The 25223-nt window shown below is 39.5% G+C and overlaps 1 protein-coding gene across 4 annotated transcripts in view; it reads left to right on the top strand.

Annotated features, from left to right (window-relative positions):
- Nucleotides 1–3852: 3852 nt before the first annotated feature.
- Nucleotides 3853–25223, top strand: part of Slc38a4 (solute carrier family 38 member 4) — a 70273-nt gene continuing 48902 nt past the window's right edge. For 2 of the 4 annotated variants that reach the window (XM_047549016.1, XM_047549015.1), the window contains exon 1: nucleotides 10263–10503. The gene's annotated coding sequence lies outside the window, so the exon portion shown is untranslated. Of the gene's footprint in view, nucleotides 3969–10262; nucleotides 10504–25223 lie in introns of those variants that run through there. The other 2 variants (XM_047549017.1, XM_047549013.1) reach the window with 2 other exon arrangements.

Here is a 25223-nt window from a genome sequence, read left to right as displayed (position 1 = left end):
AACTACTCTAGTAGTTCTTAACATAACACTAAAGAAACTTGACCAGAAAGACAGTTCATGGTATTACTTTAGATTAGCAGAGAGATGAAATTCACAGTTACATAAAAGAAAATCATTATACTGTCATTAGAAGATTTATAAAGGTTCAGGTAATTGTGATAAAACAGGAGATAATTACCTTATAGGAATTATTTTTTCAAATCATCATTTTATGGTTAAATATGCCATTTGGGATTGACTTCATTGGAGGCAAAGAAAAAAAATGAATCTTAATAAAGAAAATGCTCAGAAGAGGTGAGCTGTGGGAGGGAGTACTCTGAATATGGAGTCAAAAAACTTTGTTCATGCTCCAGTTCTGTCATTCTTCGGTTCTGTCTTTGCATAAGTCATCTCTGAACCTTATTTTCTTCTCCCTTTAAGGGTTGAGAACGATAGTAATACCTACAGGACAAGTTTGTTTTAGTACAAAGTGTCATATACATGTGAAGATGTTTTGTAACTTAGAACCATTTTACTAATTATTATAATTACTAGTTGAAAAAGTAGTTTATGTTAAAACTTATTATCAAATAAAATCATTATAGAAAAGTCCAATAAATCAGTGCTATCAGACTTGACAACGATAATCCATAAACCAAGGAAATTTATAGCATTGTCATGGCATTTGAATCGTATTTGAGTAATAATTGTGTTTTATTTCCTTCCTAAGGTATTTTTTTATATTACTCTCTATTAGTGACTGCTCTCTATATGGTTGGATCTGAGAGATAAGCAGGGCCCATGATCATACATAGAGAAATACTGCAAGCTTCTTAACAACCCAGAAAGTTACAAAGATTTTCAGTGATTGAAACCTCTCAGGACTCACACAATAACTACAAATTTATGGGAGCATAGAACTCTATTTTCTAGTATTAACTTTAGTTCTAAAGAAAATGTACTGGGAATTTTTCATATAGGTTTTTCTTAAAGCAAAAGCAGTCACAACAAAACCAATAGCCACTCCCAGGACCAGTGTGTTAATAAAATTTTAGATGAGAGAGTTTCAACCAATTCAGCTTTATCAAAATGATGAATAAATTCTAATTGCCCTGTAAGCTCTTTTCTCCGTTGCAAACATTTAACTTTCCTCTATCACTAGGTGAATTTGTAGTATTGTTCGAAAATAACTTTTGCCAGCAAAGCAGTCTCCCTTTTTCAGACAGAAAAACCGAGTCACTATGAACATAGGTAACTTGTCCCAGGTTGAACAGCTGGTAACTGATGACTGTGAAATTTAGAATCAAGCTGTCTCCTTCAGAGCCAGCAAATGATCTGATGTTTAACCAAAATGTGTTTCCCAGTGTGGTCCTACACAGATATTCAAATCATTAGTTAGGGCTGCTTTCTATCCTTTCAAACACTGGTTTAAAGAAACCCCTGAGGATTGTTGGGCAGGTGCAACATGACTAGTTAGGGCTTAATTTTTTGTTGGTAGGACAGAAGATAAAGAATTATCAACTGTCTCCTACCACCCAGACATTGCTCTGAGATCTTCTCAAACTCTACTGATGGAAAGTAGTCACAGAAGATGAAAAACTTGATCTTTGCTCAGTACTTCATTGTTTTATAGATGAACATAAGACTTATTTTACCTCAACCCACAACTTGATTAATATTACCAGCATATAGAGGTGAATAACCCATAGTTCTTCATTAAACTAGGCAATGAATCACAGCTTTTGATCTCTTTTGAACTAAGATATATATGCCAAGAACTGATTATGTAGTTCATTAAAAAGTTAAGCAATTGCACAGGAAACTCGTTTCTGTCTTAGAATTGCTTTGATCTCTTCTTCACTGGTATTTTCTCTGGAATAGCCTTTTGTTTTATAAACCTGGCTTTTGCTTTTACTATTTATCAGGTGAGTTAAGGAAAAATACACATCTACTTTCATTTCTTGTTATTCCTCTCCTAATCTTGCCAATTTCTGACATTTTAGTAGCTTTATAAAATATACTTGTATTTATTAAATAAGAATCAATGTAACTGGCAGCAGTGATGCACACCTGTAATCCCAGAGATTTGGGAGACTGAGACAGGAGGTTGAAGGTTGCAGGTTGAAGTCTAGCCACAGCAAATTGGTGAGGCCTTAAGCAACTTAGTGAGAACATGTCTCAAAATTTAAAAAATAAAATAAAAAGGGCTAGGGATTATCTCCGTGATAAAGTACCCCTGGGTTCAATCCCAAGTACCAAAATAAAATCTATGGAGAACCACGATAGTTTAAAGACAGTTTGGTCTTAGCAAGCTTAAAAGGATTTTAAATTATTCTGATATATTCAAAGTCTACTTCTTGTTATGATAAACTGAAAAGGTATATCATATTTGGTCAGGGAAGTTAATCAATTTATAAAACTAAACATTTCTTGTATTTTTTAAGATTCCAAAATGGTAGATAAAAGTATGTATTGCCTCATCCTGTTATTGAATTTGCACTGTTGGATGGTTTTAGTATAATCTGATGTGTGTATGTAGTATATATGTATATGTGTGCATTAATGTAGTGTTTATATATTTTTTCTTTCCACATTTTTATTGGTGAATTATAGTTGTATATAATGGTGGAATTTGTTGTTACATATTGGTACATGGACACAATATAACAATAAAATTTAACCCAAATCACTCCCAGCACATCCCCCTCTCTCCTCTTTTCCCACCTCTTCCTCTCTTTCCTCTACTAATCTCCCTTTGGTTTTCATGAGACCCCCACCCCAACCCCACCTTTCTTTTCCTTTTTCTTCTCTAGCTTCCACATAGGAGAGAAAACATGCAGTCCTTGACTTTCTGAGTCTGGCTTATTTTCCTTAACACAATGGTCTCAATGTTCTGATTATTATACATCATCCAGGTGTATTTCTGTTGTTACTGTTTTTTTTTTTTAAGTGTTAAGGAGCAGCTTGTGTTACAGTTATTGGAAACTACGAAATGAATGAGAAGGTACTAGTTGTTCATGATATTGACAAACGGTGAGACTCACCTTTCTGAATAAAGTTAAATTGGATGTGTGAGAATTGAGAAAGTAATTTGTGTTCCCTGTTGAGTTTTGCTCAACTGTGGGGTAGGTCTCCATAAGTGACTTTTCCCCCTAAAGAATGACAATTGACTATTAAATAAACAGGATGTGAGCATATTTGTTACATAGGCCTTCTTTCAAACAAGAATTTTGCCAAACATCAGAAAATGGTTTTATTTAGTTTTCCTTAGGATGATAGGTAGAATCTTTAACAAGCAGAATTAAAGTTACAGTGTTATTTATTATAACCTAGTTTCTTCTTCATATATATTGAGGATTATGCTTAATCTAGAATTTCAGGGGGAAAAAGTTCCCACAAAAGACCCATTGGTGAGTACTAGCTAGGTCTCCCATTTTGCTCATGAATGAAGTGACTTTTATGTGAATGACAGGTTTTTTTTATTTTGTATTTCTTCTTCATTTTTTTTCTTTCTTTCTGTGAAGTTCAGGTTTGTCCTCAAACTGGAGAAGTTTACTGCTTCACCTACCCTGAACCCTCTGAAGATCAACATATATTCTTGCACATAGGAACAGTCTATAAACGCACACTTAATCAGTGAAGAAACCTAACCGTCAAAACCAAACTCACAAGTTCTTCTCTGTTACTCAGGACCCAGGAAAGAGGGAGCTGGGACTCAGCTCTAGGGTTCTCTAGGGGGACAGCTGGACAACTCAGCCCCACCTGGGAGGATGCTTTTGTTTACATCTCAGGTTGCCGCCTGACGATTGGTGGCTGGTCTGGAAGGGAGGGTCCGCAGGAAACGCGACACTGGGGATGCTGCCCCCTATCACATGATGGAAATTTCCACTCTTTAGAAAGACGAAAAGAAAAGAAGGAAGGGTCTTTCAATCCACCCTTTCCGATACTTCCCCTGGATTCCAATCCGAAGAGGGTAGAAAAAGAGGCGGGTAAGTGAAATTTTGCACATTTTCTGTTAAACTTAGAGCTTGTCAGTGTGTAAACTTGTGGTTGGGTCCTAGCCTGGATGGGCTTGTGTGTGAGCCCCGGGACACGCACACGTGTGCAGCCGGTCTCAGCCGTCTGGGGCTTAAGTTAGGCGGTTTGGCTCTTCATAAATTGTCGATAATCCCTGGTTCTTCTTATTTTCTAAATGATCACACTCTGGGTGGGCTATTGCAAGCTAATGACTGACATGACTAGAAATAAAGTCAACCCCGGCACGCGGAAGGAGAGAGACTGGAAAGGATCCTGCGGGACTCCCTTTCCAAAGAGCGGGTGGTTGTGCCAAGGTAGCCTATGGGGCTGGGGGAGGGGGGAGAGGGGGCATCCCCGTGCCTGCACCGGGCCCGGGATTCCCTTGGCACTGGGATTGAGAGTCGGCTGTGTTGGGACCGCCTTCCACTGCCGTGCCCGCGCCGCCTGCCTAGCAGAGGGGTCCGACCGCTCTAGCGGAGCGGTTTCGGGTCCCCTCGGAATAGTGCCGGCAAGGTGTTACCCGAGTCGTTGGACCGGTGCCCGTGTCCTCAGGGTGGGGACACCGGGTGCAGGGTTTAAAATAGACCCGTAGTCCCTAACAGCCGGGGAGCCCCGAAGGCCGCTGTGATTCTCCGGGTAGGGGGTCCTGGCCTGGGGAACTTTCCAAGAGTCTTTCTCACCGGAGAGAAAGGCGGGGCGGTTCTGGGTCCGGGACTTCACTTCGGGGCGGTGGGCGGGTTTGCAGTCTTAGCCCGGGAGCAGCACCGTCGGATTTGGGAGCCTGTAGCGCGCTGGAGCCAAGGGGAGGAGCGGTGTAGAAGTGCCTACTCCGAGGCGGGTGGGCTCGAGGGGACGTACAGGGGATGAAGAAGGAGGGGAGAAGCCCAGGGAGGAAGGGGAGAAGGTGAGAAGTGGTAAGAGACCAGAAGCACGGGGAAAAGGGCAGGAGGGAAAGCGGAGCAAGGAGGAGAGAATGAGGGAAGGGAGCCTGGACTCGGGAAGACCCCGGAAAGGTGAGCCGGAGCACCTCCAGGTCCAGGTCCGGTAGAGGCGCGAGGTGAGCGCGGCAACAAACTGCTGGATTCTGGGGGCAGCGCGCAAACAGCCAGTCTTTGTCTACAGACGGCACAGGTGGGAGCTGCGCCTGGCCCGGGCGCTGGGTGGGGGTTGAGGGGGAGCGGATCTTCCAGCAACTCGTAGTCATCCAGCAGGGAGAGGTGGACAGAACGCCTTCTGTACGCGTCGGGGCCAGTTCTGGAGATGCTCACCGGGCTACTGGCATGGTGGAGGGAGAACTAAACTGGGAAACCCAGGTGAGGGATACGTGGTCGCGGTTATGGTAGATGTCTGCAAGGGACTTGAGAGACTAAGCCAAGGCCTGGATCCCAAGCCTCAATCCATGGTAGAGCCTAAGTTTATATACCTAGGCCAGGTTAGGCCAAGCAGGACAGGTTGGAGCTTGAAATCTAATTCTTAGAGCAAAAGGTACATCACCCCACATGTCTAGGGGGAGGTGGTGAGGGGAACTTAAATAATGAGAAGATGAAGAGGGTAGAAGGGGCCCCTGGAGTAACCAGGGCCTGGCACTCCTCACAGCCTCCCTTCGCTGTGTCCCATCCCCCTAAGTGACTGGACCAATTCGCCTTGTTATCCACGTGAAAGCACAGCATCTGGCCCATAGGAGAAGCGGGAAGCCACCAGGACTTCAATTTGAATGGCTCATTCCCCCATTTGCTGATTTGCTGGTGTGTGTTTGTTTTACAGCCATTCTTATTTGCTTCTGGGGGCTCAAACATAATCGTTATGAGTAGATTGCCATATGTTGAAAAGAGAACATCTTACACCTGTATCACAATTTCCAGGGCCTGGAGGCTAGGGCTGTGGTTAGGGTTTGCTTCAAATACCTTTTGTAAACCTTCATGTGTCGGGGAGGAAATCAGCCCCCAATTTTTGTCGTTGTTGTTCCTACTGCAAAGAAGTAGTGAAATTGTTAGACTCTCTCATGCAACACAAGAATTGCGTGTGTGTGGTGGGGGTGGGGCAGAGAGATAATGGAAGAGAGACTCAAATTTTTACAAATGAATCTACAGAAATCTATACATTTTTATCCATGTTTTTGATAAAAATCTGTAAGGATAGAGACACTGAAGAGAATATGTAATCTTCACAAATTACAAAGTAATATGGGTTCAGAGACTGTAAACTTTTATTGTAATATTTTGTCACAACACAACAAAAAGCTGGGAGACTTGTGTAAAGGGATAAATAATTTCTTCCTGAAGGCTGCTGGGATAGGAGAGCTGGAAACCAGGCTCTACTAGATTAATGACAGTAATGGCTCACACATACATGGTAATTAGGTTTCTTCTTGTTACTGCTTCCTTCCAATTACTATTTGACTAGCTTATGAGAGAGGGTCTATGATTGTACTATTTTGCACATCAGGGACTGTAGGTACAGAAATGTGAGAAACAGAATCTTTCTGGAAACTCCATTTGGGCATGATTTGTTCTTAAATGTAAAGGAATAAATCTCTTTTACTTTGTACTTTATCATGGGCAGAATTGGACAAGTGATTCCTAGGGACACACCCTAGAGGCTGACTTCCTGGTATATTACAGGCTAATTCTATCCTAAGAGGGGCAAAGATGTGATTTTGGGGCTTAATGATAAGTGACACTTGAGAAATGCATAGTACATCTATGCACCTAAATCTGTGTGGTTTTATGTGAGCTAGTGGAACTCTGAGGACAAGCACAATAAGCAGCCACTTGTGAACTTGTGTGTTTTCTTTTATTATGGTCTCGTCTTTGCTCATTTCAGAAGTGTTTTTCAGGCATCTATGTATTGATTTTTTTTTCTCTCTTTATCCCATTTTTAAAAACTTAATCCCCCTTTTATTTTTGCTTTTTATATATCCAAAGCGATGATTTCTATTAAAGAAAAAAACAAAGGTTTGATGGCTAGTTGCATATTCTTGATAGACATCAAAATAATAGTATAGTAAGATAGTAATACAACCTTTAAAAAGGTGCTTCCATGTACTTATAGGAAGGACTGGGGTCGGAGAGAGGGGAGACACTCAAGAGTGGAGAGGAAGATCCTCTAAGAGCCAGGCTTTGTGCTATTAAGCCTTTTGCATATGCAAATCTCACCTAATCTTCATATAGTACTCCCTGCTATAGGTGTTTATCTCCATTTTACAGAGCAGGCTATGGAAGCTCAGAGTAGTTAAGAAAGGCAGCCAAGTGTCACACAACTAGAAAGTGATGACTTTAGAGCCAGTGTCATTAGAACCAAGTCTGTTCACATCAAAGCTCCTGTTTGTTCCAGTAAAGGTGGCAGTAAAATACAGATAATTGGGAGGGAGAACAAAAACTTAAGGAAAGAAGAGTGTTAGAAATGTTACACAACACAGGATTCGAGCAATGGGAGAAATAGAAAAAACAGTCCCTTTCATATGACCTGCTAATCTTCCTCTGGTCTTTCTCCCACTATTTATATAATGACCTAATTCCACTCATTCATTCCGAGAATAATCATTGAACATCATTATCTTCCAGGAAACATAGCCCTAATACCTAGCACAGTGCTGGAAAAATACTAGATGCTCAAGAAATAGTTGTTGAATAATGAATTAGTCTAATAGAGGAAAGAATAAATAAGTAAACAGTTGCATGATAAAGACCAGGGAAAAATCAGATTTGAGCACCTTACCGTAGAATCTAGCTTTATAACTGACCAGGGAATAATTCCAGAACAATGATGCTTCAGCCAGGTTTTGAGGCAGAAATAATAGACAAAGAACTGGAGAAAGTGGAAAGAGGACCCTCAATGCAGAGACTTCCCTGAACAATGAAAAAAAAAATGCTGGAGACATTTTAGGAACTTAAGAGTACTGTAGAGAATGGGGTGGAGTATGGTCAAGGAGGGCCTTGGGCATTCTCTCTGCAGATATCCCTTAGATCTGCATCTCCCTTGAATTTTGGAAGTGACCTAGGCTAACAAAACAATAACTAAATACAGGGATTAGCAATACAGTTTGTCATTTCATCATTGTATTATGGCCTCATAACAATGTGTAGATTTTTAGACTCCATATAACTTTAGAATTTTAAAACCTATGATCAAGGGGGAAGATTAGGCTTCATTGTCTACTGTGTGGAAAAACCAAATTATTTTTCTTCTTATTAAGAATATGTTCTATAGTGTGGATACAGTCTACAGAGTCATAGAAAAGATTTCGAAACAAATGTTATTCTGTTTTTCTGGGGGACTATTAGAGGTGTTTTCTGTCCTGATTTTAGTTTTGTAGTGGCTTTATTCATTTTAGTGTGTTATAGAAAAGTCAGGAAGTAAGAATGTTACAGTGAAGAACATTACCTGCCTATCTCCACAGTAGATGTTTATGCCAGTTAAGATCTTGGCTTTTCATAACTTAATTTGAAAATTTAACTTCCAGTGTTTCTTCTTTTTAAAGGGATTTTTATATACCATTTTTCATTGTAGGCCCAGAGGTCTATTGGAGTCTTTACCACATCCACGCTTATAAAACACCCTTGATCAGAATGTTATTAAGAAGGAAATTCCAAGAATAAATGACATCTACAAATAATACAAAACATAATTTCAGTTAGTAGATTAAATATACCATACATTTTAGCATTCAATCCTTGGGCTAGTATCTTTATATTTCTGAGCTTCAGCTTATTCATCTGTAAAGTCAGAATCATAATGGCTTCTACCTCATGGGATTCTGAGGATTAAATGAATAATCACTTGGAAAATGCTTAGACGAATGTCCAGTGCCTAGGAGGCACTTACTATAGGCTTATTGTTATTACTTTCCCACCCAAAGCATTACTTGTAATGTTAAAAACTGTCTACATCAAATGTTTTTGATAGCATGTTTTCCTTTGTCATAACTATAATGAAGGCAGTAAGAGAGGAAATGAAAAAAGGACTAAATAATACTCATAGGACTGTCCAGCCCAGAGAATGGTGTCATTCCCTGTATGACATGAGTGAAATGTTCCCTTAGTTCCTGTTGGTTATTTCCTGCTATGGCTCCTGACTGCTTTAGTATGTATCTATCATTAAAATGAACGTCATCTCCAGTTCCCTTGTTTGTCTCATTTTTGTCTCTTTTGTTCACTGCGATAATCCAGTTCTTCCCCAGTGTGTGGCATAGATACTGGTACATGTTTGTTGAAGGAAGGAAGAAAAATCTGCTTCTTTCTCCTTTTTATGATAGTATTTCTCTTCAAATAAACATTTTTTAATTTAACTATTAAATAACTGTGCACTGTTGACAGTGTAACTATTTTAAAATTAAATTAAATTATTTATTTAATGTTTATTATTGCACATGATTAAGGATGCAGGCTTGGGAGCTGAGGTATAAGGATATATGAGCCTCTGCACCATCTTAGAGCTGAGGTTTCTGAGTGCAGGAACCCAAGGTTAGGGTCTCAGATGGTGGCTCAGTTGTAGAGTGCTTGCCTAGCAAGTGTGAGGCACTGGGTTCGATCCTCAGCACCACATAACAATAAATAAACAAAATAAAGGTATTGTGTCCATTTACAACTAAAAGTATTAGTTGTAAAGTATTAGAAAAAAAAAAAAAACCTGAGTTCAGGTTATGAGTTTGGCTGTATCATTTGAAGTCTCTTGGTTCAAATTTTGGCTCTCCCATTTTTCACCTAAGAGATCCTAAGCAAGTTAGTTAACCCGACTGCTTCACTCCTCATCTCTAAAGTGGGAGAAATAATGGTTTTTACCTCACAGGGATTTTTAGAAGAGTAAATGAGTTAATATTTGCAAAGTATTTGGAATCATATGTGGTACTCATAAGCATTAGACTTGTTTGTTAAACAATTAACAGAAACACTAGTTTCCCAATTAAATATAATAGTACCTACCTTATGGAATTGTCACGATGATACTGCCTGGCACGTAATAAACAATCAAATATTGTTACTACAGATCTTATTGAAAACCTTTATTTCTGTAATCTACAGAATGGATTTGGAGTCCTGATTTAGCCTTTTATTTTATTTATTTATTTATTTTGATCCATTAAAGTTTGATTGATTTCAACCTTACCTTTCACGCACTCTTCCCACCCTATGTTTGTCATGTCATTTTGCCTTGCGTCATTCGCTCCTTTTAAACTGCATTCTCCTCAGGAAAGGAACTTTGCTCTTTGTTTTGTAATAATTTTATAACACTGGGTACACTCCCGGTACTATAAAATATTGAAGAAGAAAAGGAAAAAAGAAATAATTCACCTAAAGGCAACTCTGACCGACAGCTGGCCGGCTGCTCCAGAGTGTGCAGTATTGGTCGCGGTGGCCTGTGACTGGCGGGCTGCGCGCGTCCTGCGTGCTGCGTGGCTGTGCAGACTGTCGGGGCGTGTGCGGCGGGTGCACGGGGAACATGAGCTGGGAGGCGGCGCCCAGGGAGCACCGCGGGAGGCCGCTGCCTGGGGACACTGCACTCACACAGGTTGGCTTGCTGCTTTTGCTAGGACCAGGCGATTTAGACAGGGACTAGGCGAGTGAGTGGGTGAGTGAGTGAGATGAACTTGGAAAGTGAAAAAACAATGTAGGAAAGAATTGAAAAAGGAGGAGAGAGAAAAGGATTCATTCAGGACACAGGCTGTGGCGGCTCTTGGTTTTAAGAAACATGCTGCATGGGGCTCCACATGCCTTGGTCTTGTTTGGAGTATTTTTTTTTTGCACATAGGAAGGAGGGTTGTAGTACACGATTACAGAATGTTCTTAAAAACTGTATGACCAAACTGACCTTTCTTGTTAAAATGATCTAGAACTTAAAAGGGTAGATCTTTCCAACCTGGCTTTGTGAATGTGGGAAACGTTAAAATTCTGAGAACACATTTATTGCCTCTTTTGAGGCAATTCTTTAGTAACAGCACAGTTTAAAAAAAAAAATTTAACACCTCTTTAGCAAATGTGGCTGTGCTGTATGCTGCTATATTTAATTATTCTTTCTGTTCAGAGGAGTTTATGCTGTTGTTAGACATATATATTGAAAATTTTACTTTGAAATCATTGTAGAGTCCTAGGAAATTGCAGAGGTAGCACAGAGAGGCCCCAGGTACTTTTCACCCAGTTTCCTCCAGTTACATGTTATGTACTTTCAGTTCAGTATCAAGACCAGGAAATTGACATTGGTACAATGTGTGCATAGCTTCTGTGTCATTTTATTGCATGTGTAGATTTGTGCAGCTACCTCCAATCAAGATTAAGGACTTCTTTTTCTATGAAGATCTCCCTTGTACCACCCCTTTATTGCCACACCCACCTTCTCCTCCCTACCCCTGGCAACCACATGTTTTCTGTCTCTGAATTTTTGTCATTTTTGAGAATGTCGTGTAAATGGAATCATGGAATCATACTGTTTGGTCTTTTTAAGATTGCTCCTCTCTGCCCCCTGCTTAATGCTTTTAAAGATCCATTCAAATTGTTGTGTAAACCAGGGTTTTTGTTTGTTTGTTTTGTTTTTTTGTTTTTCCCCTTAATCTATGGAGATATTATTTGGCACTCAATGGAACTTAAGTGGTGCTAAGGGCACCTGGTGAGGTGAAAAGTGTGAGGACAAAATTTGAACAAGTTTTTCTTTTCAAAATGACATTTGTGTGTTATAGAGCAAAAGAATATGTAATATACCTTAATTTAAAACAGGTCCCTGGCAGGGCCCAGTGGTGCACATCTGTAATCTCAGCTACTGGGGAGACTGAGGCAGGGGCATTGCATGATTGAGGCCAGCCTTGGCAACTTAGCCAGACCCTCAGCAACTTGCTAAGACCCTGTTTCAAAATACAGGGTTGAGGCTGAGGATGTAGTTCAGTAGTAAGTGTATCTGGATTTGTTTCCCAGGACCAAAAATAAAGAAATAAATAAAACAGATTACGGGAGGATTGGAAAGGAGAAAAGGAAAAAGGTAGACAAATTTATGTACTCAGACAATAAGGTATAACCTGTACCTTGGAAATTTTTCACATCCTTATGCAGTCTGTTCTGTGATGGTTAACTTTAGTTAAGACAACCCAGTTTTCCTGAAACTATCAAAAACAAAGCTTCTACCTTAGGAAATTTACTGCCACCCTTTTCTCAGTCATATAACCTGACAACTGAGAAACAGAGGCATGACTGGAAATGAACAGGGAGTAACTCTTTGGGTTGCTAGGAGTCACCAAGAACCAAAAACAGCATCCTTAGCCCAAAGGCAGCTGTCAAGGGCAGGATGTTCTTGGAGACTGTTATACTCTTCTGGTCTTTTGCTCCACCCACCAGCGGGAGGGATATTTCTCAGAAGTCCCTTTGCCTCATTTGAAATGGAAGATGTTATCCTTCACGTGTGCACCAAAAGCTTGAGCAATCTGGAAACTGGAAGCTGACACTAGCCAAGGAAACTGCATCACTGCCTGATAGAGTGCAGAAGCCTTAGGCTCCACCCGTCCCTTCAGCCAGCACTCACTGGAAAGCTCCCCTACCCCACCCACACCTGCAAGCAGAGGAGAAGAAAATATCCACCATGATTCAAAGAGTTTGCAAATAACCCTTCCTTTGCATTTTTAGAATTTCACATTCTGGACTTTCAGAGACAAGTTGTTAAGTCACGGAATAAAACCTATTATCAGTCTGGAGCCCTGACCAGACCTGTGTCTAACTGAATGTGCTGTTATAATTCTCCATTTTAATGATTTCTGTTACCAGAAGATTATTCCTTATCCACCCTGCCAGAGAACAAAGGATAGGTAGGGAATGGTTCTAAAACCTAAACATGAAGAACTGTCGCAGCTAAAGTAATTTATAACTCCTTTTACAGGCAGTCTGCTTTTCTGAATCTTGAAGATGGAATTGAATTGTTAGTCCTGCCTTTATGATTTATTCTGAGTAAACATTAGATACCCATGTCACTTTGCATTGACACTTCTGGGGCATAGCTGCTGAGTGTGTGGACCAAGGTCCCTCAGCATAGGCAGGGTAATTAACTTAGTCCTGTAATCTTGAGGGAGAAACCATTTTGTTGTAAGTCAGGAGACTGAACAAAAGCCCACTGACTTTTGTTTACCTCTCTCATGTTTTGCTGTCTACTTATTTGACTAATGATTATAGCCATTAGGAAGATGTGATAGGAAATGTTAAATGTATTGATTATGTTTCCAACACTGCAGGTTAAAGGATGAGGGGAAGGTGGTTGTTTTCTTTTAAACCATTTCATGCAAAAAAGAAGAAATAGAGTTTTCTGGAGTAAAATGGAAATGTTGCATTTACTACATGATCTAGACCAAAATCAAGTATTAGTGGTATAATTACTTTCAAACTATTTGGTAACATTATAGTAATAGCCACACTTTGAAGAATGAAATATTTAATGCTTTACATCATTTTTATATCAAAATTCCTTAAAGTTTAAGCTCCTCAACCTGGCAGTCAAGGTTAACTTTGGTCAAATTCTATGTAAACATTTAATTTAGGTCAATTGTTTTGTTTTTACCTGGGTCAACTTCTGATCCCATTTTTCCTTCCTGGGGTCCCCTCTACTCTATCTAAAGTCACACCATTCTTCCTACATGAAACCTGCTCTGCCTGCTCTGACTGCTCTGCCTGCCTCAGCTATCATGCTGAGCTCTCCAGTTCTGTCATAAAAATGTGAATACTTTTCCATATAAACAGTGTCTGCTATGGTTTGGATCAAAAATGCCCCACAAACTCCCAAATGCTAAAGGCTTGCTTACTACCTGTGGCCCTTTGAGAGACGGTGGAAACTTTAGGAGGTGGAGCCTAGTGGGAGGAAGTTAGGCAATTGGGACCCCACCCTCAAAGGGGATATTGGGATCCTGGCTCCTTCTTGTCTCTTCCTTTGCTTCCTGGCTGCCAGGAGATGAGAAGCTTTGTTGCACCACATACTTCCCACCATGATGTTCTGCTTTGCCACAGGCCCAAAGTGACAGACCAAGAGCAGTTGGCAATTCATGCTTTGTGAAAGAGTTTTCATGTTTTGAAATTTTAAAAAATCTGCTTTGATCTAAAAGGAACAGGTTTGAGATATATCTGACATCTAGTCTTGTAAATAAATTAATGTTTCTAGGTGTTAAGCATTCAAGTTAGTCCTGTTCCTGGGTCCACACTGGGACGTGGCAAGCAGAAGACAACCCCTCTACGCCATGAGATCAGAAAGGCATTGAACATTTTGATGGAACAAGACCACCAATCACAAATGTCCCCTGGTGTCTGTATGTTTATTCACAGCAAAGGAGTGGTTTGCAGTTATTGGAACTCTGGGAGAGGAAGACCCTAAGAGCTTTTTGTTGAGCAAAAGATGGGAAATTTAAATATAATTGTATTTATTATTGTCCTTTAAACACGTGCAAAAATATTATTTTAGTCCTGATCCCAACCTTGTATACACTATTAAGTTACTCAACCTCAACTTCTCAGGAATTTGATTTCTCAACTGTTGAGAGGTTATTCTATACCAAGATCTCCCAATTCTTCTCAACTGTTATTTTGTACATAGTCACTTTTTAAAACATTTGATTGGGGGTTGGGGATATAGCTCAGTTGGTAGAGTGCACAAGGCCCTGGGTTCAATCCCCAGCCCTGAAAAAAAAAATTTTTTTTTGATTGGAATTGAAATAAGTCTGTTGATGCCCCTTTGTAATTCTCTTAATAAGACTAATATAAATAACACACACGCACACACACACACATGCACACACAAGGAAATATGCATACATGCACAGATATATTTCAGAATTTGTAGCTGTGTAAATTTTTTTGTTGTATAAAAAATTAGAAAACCAGCTCAATAGCTTATGTGAATAGTTTAAAAAAAAATTACCCCTTTATCCTCCACAAAAATCAACTGAGAAAACAAGTATAGGAAGCACACTTTTGAAGAGGAAGAGTCAAGAAATAGTGGAGTCTGGCAGGCCTCACAGTGCCCGGGGCTTGGTCCACTGCACACCAAGGCTGAGGCTAACAGAAAGCCCACCTGACAATAAAGCACAAGTGCTGTTCCCACAATAAAATAGAAGAAGGGTTTTGTACTTCAGAAATAAAGCATTTTGTTTGTTAGTTTCTTAAAGTTCTTCAAGATTTACTTTTAACAAATAAATCTCACACATCCAGAAAATGCCAGGCAGAATAAAAATAAGATATTCTATTTACATATTGTGCTTTTTTCTAAAGTGATAATCATTAAACTGAATTCTCATATTTTCTGGTTGTGTGTTCTTTGCTGCCATTCTAATAGATTTAAACATTAATTTCCTTTTGTTAAAAACAATAGTGGTAGCAAATACTTAGAGATATTCTAGTATTTAAAATATTCTGTGGTCTCATATTAAAATATTCTGTCTCTTATTAAAATATTACTATGCACATTCCACTTTGTAGAATATCCAATCTGTACTTGTACAACTAAAATGTTTTGTAATTCCTTGTTTTAAAAAAAAATAATTCTCCTTATCTTGGAAACACATATGTATAAACTTAGTGCTTCACAGGTTGCTATGGCAAGTCCATATATTCTATTAAATATCAGACCAGAGTAAATAGACCTTGCAGCAGGCCAAAGTTGCGCTGGAGGCATCAAGACCATGTCAGCGTTTCTCTTATAAATATATATTTTCAGAGCTTCCTATAATATGAAATGTTCACTCCTTAACTGGTTAACACAGGCAACAAATGCTAATACCCAAGGCAATGACTATTTTAAGGGGCCCACTAAATGGAGTGGTTTCTCCTCCAGATCTATCAGTATTATAAATATCAAAAGTTTGGGAATCATTCTTTGCCAGAAGGCTTAGGAACTAAAGTTGCCATTTAGGTTTTTTTCCAGGGAAATGGAACAAAATTTTTGAATTAGAGTTTAGTAATTTCATATTTTATCACTATTCTGAATCAAAAATAATCTGTTGCTCAACTGTAAACTTGTGTAAAAATATTTAGTACCTATGCTCTTTTATGTGGTCTATTGACTTAATACACAACCAACAATAACAAATACTTATTTAATTTCACTATATCTCAAGGGTGTAGCTTTTTACCTGCATTATCTCACATACCAGCCACTGACCCTCTGGCCATGTGCAGTCATTGAAAAGTCATTTTGCCCAATATCAACTTAATTGAGGCATGTTATCTGATGTATATTATGTAGCTAATTATTCTCAAGTAATATTAGCAATCATAACTTATGATAAATAAACGTGATTATGTAAGGTAACGAAAAGCCTTGGAAGAAAATCGTTCTTAAACGTGTTAGCTTTACTCCTGTTACACATTTTAAATTTAACTCATTTGGCACAAAGCCATGGTATCACAGCTATTTCTGTACACTGAAATGAATGGAATTCTTCATTTTTGTATTTCAAAGAATGAGTCAAACTGGATCTAATAAAGAATATGACACCATAATCTTTTAGACTGCAACTCCAATTCTAAGCAATCTTATCCAGATTAACTTCAGGTTAATAAAAAGTGACATATATGCATGTTTGTAAGACTTCCCAGAATTAAGAAATGTAAAGATAGAAGATGTCCATAAATTATGTGACCCTGTTTGGTTAAGAAGCTCCCTCAGAGAGAACCATCACTGATTCATGTAGCCAACTTATTCACGTACCCATTCATATTGATTAAAAGGGTCTTACATTTGATTCAGCTGACTGTGATAACACCAAACTCATGTGGCCAGCCATTTTGGGAATGAGTACTGGAATGTTCAGCAACTTCGAATCTTGGAGTGTAAGCAAAATGTAGGTCACTTACTTTGGCATTTGGAAAATATACCTTGGTACACCTTTGAGTCTTCTGATTTGTCAGTCTCACCAAAAAGAACAATAACCCTAAGCAAGATCAAACCAACCCACATAAAATCTACCCATATATTTGCATATTTAAACACTGGGTAAAGGACAGATTTAGAGGTAAATTGTACCATGGTGCTGTTCAGCCTCACAGGCTGGTTAATATTAAACAAACACATATTGCAAACTGTGTCTTATTACAAGGTTGTTTACTGAGATTCCATGGGTCAGGGTCAAAAATTTGCCCTTTTCTAGCTGACAGCAGTGCTAATCAATAGTTTAAGAAGAGAAATAATGGTCTAATAAACAGTTAACAATACACTTCTAAAGCAAAAGGTGTTGAAATTTAATTCTCTAATCAGTTTTGTGAATATCATGTCACTCTTATAAACGTCAATAAAAATATCATTTATAATACCTCATACCTCATTTAAGCCTCGCAGTAACCTTGCATAAGTTTTTATTAGATCCAATTTTAAAAAGAAAACTGTGTTCCAGAATATTGCCTTTCTGATAGAATTCCCTTCTTCAACAGAGGTTTATTTAAGTAGGGACCACATGAGACATTGACATTAGAGGCAATTCTTTTGATACACACATGTAACAAATATAATCTCTACATGCCAAACACTCTTCTGAATGCTGTATAAATATTAACTTAGTTAATCCTCATAAGAGCAGTGTGAGGTAGGCATTATTATTATTTCCTTTTTGTAGATATGGAAACTGAGGCAAACAGAAAAGTCAAACAAGAAAAGGCAAACAACTCATCCCAAAGTCAGAAAGTTAATAAGTGACTGCAATTGGATTTACATCTAGGCAGACAAACTCCTGAATCTATACTGTTTGACCCTTGCGTGGTAAATAAGGCATACTGCCTGCTTTTGAAGACTCGAAAGTTGAGAAGGACAGACCTATAAACAAATGCATTGCAGTTCAGTGTGTAAGCTCCACAGTAAGGTCTGTAGGAGGCAGAATCAGGAAAAAGGAACCAAGGATCAACTCTACCTGTCTAAGCTCTCTCAGTGGGTTGGCAACAGGGTGGAGGTCAGATCTGAATCCTTGAATTCGGACCCAGAGTCACTGTGCTCTGCATTTCATTGGGTGCCCCATATTTGATAGAGTTTGGAATTACAGTGAGAAAACAATAATGCATTTACAGATCATAGCAGAACAATAATGCGTTTACAGAACCAGACCGGAGGATAAAAGCGGAGCTTCTTTGAACAGGGGAAAAAAAGTACTGTACCTCCTAATAGGTAAGAATGAAGACATAGATGTAGATATCCAGATCTCTCTTCACACATAGAACTTATACATAATTATATGTAAATATTGCCAGAATTTGTGTGTTTATCAGTTTGACTGTAAAGCTCCCTAATTACTCTAAGGCTTATGGCTAGTCAGAATGAAATACAGCCAGAAGTTAGGAAGCAGGAAGAAAGCCTCAAGACATCGAGACACTGATAAGCACTGTTTTGGGCCATCACGGATATTCGCTGATTGAATAATTAGTTGATTAATGGCTGATTGAAGACAGGAAGGGGAAATAAAAAAGAGCTAAAGACAATCCATTCCATTGTTCATCTTTTAGTGAAAATTTTGATGAGGAGAATTAAATTGAAATATTTAGAATTGGAATGTTCTTTTAACATAGAATTTTTATGTCCAATGCATTTTTCTAGTGGATAGCCACTTTAATATTTCTTTGGTCACTATATAAGTTACTGTTTACTTACATTGCTAAATTTTCTGGTCCAAATAGTGGCAAAAGGAGTTCCGTGGGAAGAACGAACTTTGACCATTTGAATAACTCTTTTGTTTAAAGTGAATTCTTTAGAACTATAAAATTTTCTTTTTTCACTTAATAAAATAGTGCTTGGCACATAGTAGGTCTGCAATAAACATGTGAATAATTTTATTTTCTACTCGCAAGAGTCCTGTCATCACCCACCCTAGGAATTATGTACCATTTTGTATATGAGGAAGTGAAGTTTACTGACTTCTTGATAGCAGTTAGTTAGTAATTGATGAGTCAGAATTGGAACAGGCAACTTCTGAATTGAAGCCCCAATCCCATGCTGAGTGTTGGTATTATTAAAGAACTTGTTCAGCCATAGGGCTCCTTATAGTATCAGAAGCCTTCTCATATAGTTTGGGAGGGGTAGGTAGAGACAGCTTCAAGACAAAGGCAGTGCAACTTCTCTCAGTCTTCCTCAGGAACAGCTAATATTAAAAGCCATAAGCAAACTTCAAAGGAAATTCCATCAACTTTTGAAAGAAAAAGACACAAGTTAAAGTGCTTGAGTCACTATGATTGTTTTCTGTACATCTAAAAATCAGACCACCTGTCCTAAAAAAATCACACATCTAATTGTTACCCTAAACTGTACCTTAAAAAAAGAGATTTAGAGAATGTAGATGTTTGCAGAGAAAAATGTGTTACTGGAAAATGGGTCATATAATTTACTTAACCATCAACTTTAGGTGAATTTTAAAATCAGGAAAAATTTAAATATGATCTTACTTGAAAAATATCCAAATATCTTGAAAGGAGTAGAGTGTCGCGTCCCCTCTGCCCGCAGAGAGAGACACGGCAAACGTCTGAAGCTTTGGAAGTTTATTGTGCACAGTTTCTTTCCTACACTTCTCTTACCCCTAGCTTCTGCGCACTCTCAGCTTCCCTTTTCCCAGCTCCTTCCACTCCCGCATACTCCCTCCTTCCAGCTCCGCTCCCGCTGCTGCCGCGGCCGCCGTCGCCGCCGTCGCCACCGCCGGTTCTTCCGCTTCTTCCGTCCCTTCCTCAGCTTCTGCCCCCTACTCTCCCACCCACCAGGCTTATATACACTTCAACCAATCAGGGGAGAGTACACGAGATAAACGCGGACAGCTGCAGGCACAGGATGGGTACACGAGGGGGGGCATGCTCTAATCACATCGTTAACTAGCCAATCATTGGAATTCGCTGGTTGTTTACTGTATAGCTGGCCGCCTCTGGCTCAGCGTCAGGCGCCATCTTGACCATGTCTAAGGCCGGGGGCTCTAGAAACCCCGACAGATCCCCCTTCTTTAATATTAAACTAAGGCTCGGGACCGTGTCTGTCTTAGGCTGAGTGGTCAGCATATGTCCTTACCCGTCATCAGAGCCTGCAGAGCATGCTGCAGCTCCTGTCTTAGGTCGGTACACAGCCACCTCCTTCATTACCCGTCCTTGACTACCGATCCAGCATCAAGAGCCATACTAATGGGGGGCTGTCGGCCTTTAGGGCGGTCATGGCCTGATGAAAAATAATTTGATCTCTCTATTGGCTAGCTTGCAGATGCATGCCAAAACGAATGAAGAGAAGAAGGCCAAGGCAGAGGAGTACCACCATAGCTCCTAAGCTTGCCCACTGTTTGACAAATCTATAAACAGAAGAAGAACCTTATAGCCATATTAAATACAGAAACAATATACATCCCAATAGAGTTACAATATGGGTAACACAAAGCAGCTCTCAGGGAATAAACGCATCCCAGTCCCAAAAGTTCTTGCAAGGCATCCACTTGTTCTTATAATGAGTCCATTCTCTGATAGAGTCTCTATGGTCTGTAAGGCTGCAACTGCATTCTTCGACCAAGTGATCGTTGTTATGGTTGTGTCAATGCTGCCACTGCAAGGACTGTGGTGGCAGTGATCACGGCTGTTGCAATGTCAAAGCCTCTTCTGTTTCTTGATAATAGCACTGGCAATTCTATATCTGCAACAGAAACTAGGACTGGTAGGAAGATAGAAATGTGCAAATTGCACAGGTGGCAAAAGAACCATTCCAGTATTGTGAGAGATAGGACACAGTTAGTGAACAGTTAGGAGGTATTATTAGAAATGTTAGTTGGTAGAAACATAAAAGGGAGGAAATACACAAGCTGACGTAGGAGGAAAAGCAATATCACAGCTAGGGTCAGCAGAACGAGTTGCTCTACTCTGGGTCTGATCTGTAGTATGATTCCAATGGCAAAGTACAGAAATTCTCCTGTTAAAGCAAAGAAAGGCTAGAAATATCCTTGTCACCAAAAACAGCACGACCTGAAAAATCATCAGTAGAATTGACAGACTTGTAGAGAAATTGGTGAAAAAACAAGAAAAGGAAGGATAAAAAATATGTTAGTCAGAAATGGAAAATATGGCCAGGCTAACAATGGCCCATAGGTTCCGGGTTTGCCTTTCCGTCTGAGTTTCTGTTATTGGAGGAAGGCTCAGGCTCGTCACCGCGAGGAGGAACAGCATCACTTGCATGTTGTAAAACTCTGACCAGCCTTTCTGGAATCCAGACTGGAGTCAGTTGATCCTGTGGGAAAATACAAACAGACCCTCGGACCCAACGAAGGACTGGATCCGGTCCTTTCCAACAACCTGTCAGGATATCTTTCCATTTTGCCCATACTTGAGGAGTATTATTGGGATTATAATGTCGATCAGCTGCAGAATGGCCGTCCCTATCCAGAGTTAAGAAATTTAGAATGAAAAGAACTAAATTAAGTTTATCTTTAGGAGACTTGTAGGAGGCTCCTATTCCCCCTTTTTGTTTATTTAGACAATTTTTTAAAGTAAGATGTGCTCTTTCCACAATGCCCTGTCCCTGAGGATTATAGGGGATGCCAGTGACTAATTGGATGTTAAATGTTTGTAAAACAACCGGAAGCTTTTGGAAGTATAAGCAGGACCATTATCTGTTTTAATAACTTTAGGTATGCCCCAGCCAGCAAACGCTTGTAGGCAATGTTGAATGATATCTTTTACCTTTTCTCCAGAATGAGCGGAAGCCATAATGACCCCTGAAGCAGTGTCTACTGACACATGTACATACTTAACAGTACCAAATTCAGGAATATGGGTTACATCCATCTGCCAAATATGACCAGGTAGCAGTCCCCTGGGGTTAATTCCAAAGGATTGCACTGGGATTAAAGGAGCACAATGTTGACAATTTTTTACTATTTGTCCAGCCATACATTTAGATATAGGAAATTTTCTGCTCAAAGTAGTGGAATTTACATGAAATTTTTCATGAAAGAGTTTTGCCTGTTCCTCTATGGAAAAAACAAAAATTGATTTGGTGGCCATATCTACCAAGTCATTAGCATTGGCCAAAGGTCCTGGTAAATTAGAATGAGCTCTAATATGTCCTACATAGAATAGATGTTTACGCTGTAGGATAAGGTTTTGTAACGTTGTAAAATAAGAAGCTACCGTGGACATGGAAGAAATATGGGGTACCGTTTCAAGAACCTGTAAAGCATTAACGACATATAAGCTATCAGATAGAAGATTGAATGGCTGATTATCTGCTAATTTAAAGGCTAATATTACAGCTGCAAGTTCAGTAACCTGTGCGGAGTTGGGTGGAACTATTATGGTGTGAAGTTGTTTACCGATAAGTACTGCACCTACTCCATTTTTGGAGCCATCAGTAAAAATGGTTACACAGTCTTTAAGAGGCTGGACACTAGTCACTTTTGGAAAAACTATGGGAGTATTCTTACAGAATTGAATCCAGGGATGTTGGGGATAATGGTTATCGAACTGAGCTAAAGTGGAACAATATAATACTGACCAATCATCATCATTATTAATTAACCATTTAATTTGCTGAGTGGAATAAGGAGTTATAATAATGGACGGATGGATTCCAAAAACAGTAATGCAAGATTCTATTCCCTTGAATATTACCTGGGCAATAGCTTGGGGATATGATTGCAATGTTTTAGCCGGAGAGTTAGGGAGATTTATACTTTGCAAAGGTCCTCCTTGCCAAACTATGCCAAAAGGGGTATGCTTCTCTGAGATTATGATTAAACTTAATGGTTGAGTAGGATCACAACGATCAACGTAACACTGCTGAAGTCTATTCTCTACTAGCTGTAAGGATATCCGTGCTTCGGGAGTAAGTTTCCTAGGGGAATTCAAGTCAGGATTACCTTTTAATATATCGAATAAAGGTTTTAATTCCCCTGTGGATAATTTTAAATAGGATCTGATCCAGTTAATGTCACCTAAGAGTTTCTGAAAATCGTTCAAGGTATTCAATTGATCTGTCCTGATGGTCAACCTTATTGGTCTGACTGTAGTAGCAGTGAGCCTTGTACCCAGATATTCTTGGATCTCCTCTAATTGTAATTTTTCAGGGGCTATCGTTAGTCCTCTCTTTTCTAATGCTTGAGTTATAAATTGTAATGCTTCTAACAAGACTTCTTTTTCTGGATGGCAAATAAGTATATCGTCCATATAGTGATAAATCAACAATCTCTTAAACTTTTGTCTAGTAGTTGTTAACGCTTTATCTACGTATATTTGACATATAGTAGGACTGTTAGCCATACCTTGAGGCAACACAGTCCATTTGAATCTCTGGTCAGGCTGAGTGTGATTAAGAGAGGGCAAAGTAAAGGCAAATCTCCAACAATCATTTTTGTGTAAGGGTATAGAAAAAAAGCAATCTTTTAAATCCAGAATAATAGTAGGCCAATTTTTGGTAGTGCAGTGACAAGAGGGAGTCCACATTGGACGGGTCCCATAGGGTACATTTGTTCGTTTATGGCTCTTAAATCATGTAATAACCTCCATTTTCCTGATTTTTTTCTTTGTTAAGAATATTGGAGTATTCCAAGGAGAGGTAGAATGTTGTAAATGACCTACTTGTACCTGCTCTTGTACTAACTTATGAGCTGCCTCTAGCTTTTCTTTTGTTAGGGGCCACTGTGGAATCCAGCGAGGCTTATCATCTTTCCATATTATAGGGATTGATGGTTTATCAGTGGCCCCTAGGAAAAACCCAATCCATGAGAATCATTTTTTGGTGGGGGTAAAGGCAGTGGTTGGGTAGATCCTTGGCTATGTCTTCCTAATCCTTTTTTATCATCATAATCCATATTTTGTAACATATTTCTTACAGGAGTCCCTTGGTAAATCTGGTCAGTGGTGAGTTCATATCCATTTGCTGCAGGACATCTCGTCCCCATAGGCTAATAGGAACATTACAGACATATGGTTGAAATATTCCTGTGTGTCCCTCTGTATCTTTCCATGATAATGAGGAAGCACTTTGATTGGGGCTCTCTGCTACTCCTAAGCCTCTCAAGCTCTGAGCTGCTGTGATCAATGGCCAGTGCTTTGGCCAGACCATTGCACTGATAATACTTTTGTCTGCTCCTGTATCTAATAAACCTGTAAATTCCATATTTCCCACTTTTAATTTTAGGAGGGGCCTCTGTCCCATATCCATAGTAAGGTTTATTAAAGTGGTTCCTGTTGATCCAAAACCTCCTTGTCTTTTATTTGTATTTTTACTGGGCCACAAAGAATGTTGACTGGGCAATATAAGCATTTGTGCAATGCGATCCCCTGGAGAGATGACCGTAATTCCTTTTGGTGAAGAGACCAAGGCTTTATTTGTCCAGTGAAATCAGGATCGATAACCCCTGGGTGTACTATAAGTCCTTTTAGTGTTGAGGAACCTCTACCTAGTAATAGTCCTACACTGTTCTGTGGGATTTTTTCATGCCAGTCGGTATCAATCATCTGCACCCCCATATCTGGGGTTAATATGAGTCTGGAGGTGGCACAGATGTCCAATCCTGCACTCCCTGAGGTGGCCCTGCGCTCCCCTTCTCTGTGGGAGGATACCACCGTCGGGGAACTTGTTGAATTACCCCGTATATTTGTTGCGGGCCCCGGGGAGGGCCCTGTCTCCCGTTTTTTTTGAAGTTTAGGATTTAAACCTAAAAAATTACCTTCCCTATCTCTAATAGACTGACAGGCACTATTCCGATGACTTCCTCTTCTGCATCTTGGACATAGCCCTGGGGCATAAGGTGTAACATATTTTACTATAGTTATCTCTTATCTTTTGTTAGGGCATTATCTCCTTGCTGCTGATTTTGTGCATCTATTGAAACGTATTGGCCTTCTCATCTCAACATTTCTATCGGGAAACCTTGCCACTATGTTTCTGCAAGCAGTTTCAACAGCTGAGCTCTCCAATTAGCCATTGTTCTCCAAATAACACTGCTCTGCATACCTGTCTCCAAGTCTTAACTGCCTCTTTAAAGTTTTTCTAATGGTTGATGGTATTTCTATTTGCTCCTCAAATACGGGCAGGTTCTACAAATCTTGAAGCTCTTTTTATTAGGCTTAGGTTTCTCCTACCTTTTTCCCTTGTTCTTAGGTTTTCACTACCACTTGGTTATTCCTTTTGGGGGGTTCTTTGTGTTAGACTTAGTTCTCTTTTTTCCCTTGTTCTTAGATTTTTTGAGCAATTATTTTCTAGGTCACCACTACTCAATCTTTCCTCACTTTATTCTCTTTAAGCGTTCTTTTCTGTTACTATTAAATCCTGTTCATGAA

Source organism: Sciurus carolinensis, chromosome 4 (genome assembly GCF_902686445.1).
Source record: "Sciurus carolinensis chromosome 4, mSciCar1.2, whole genome shotgun sequence".
In the NCBI taxonomy this organism is placed as follows: domain Eukaryota; kingdom Metazoa; phylum Chordata; class Mammalia; order Rodentia; family Sciuridae; genus Sciurus; species Sciurus carolinensis.
This window is presented reverse-complemented; position numbering and strand designations above follow the sequence as displayed.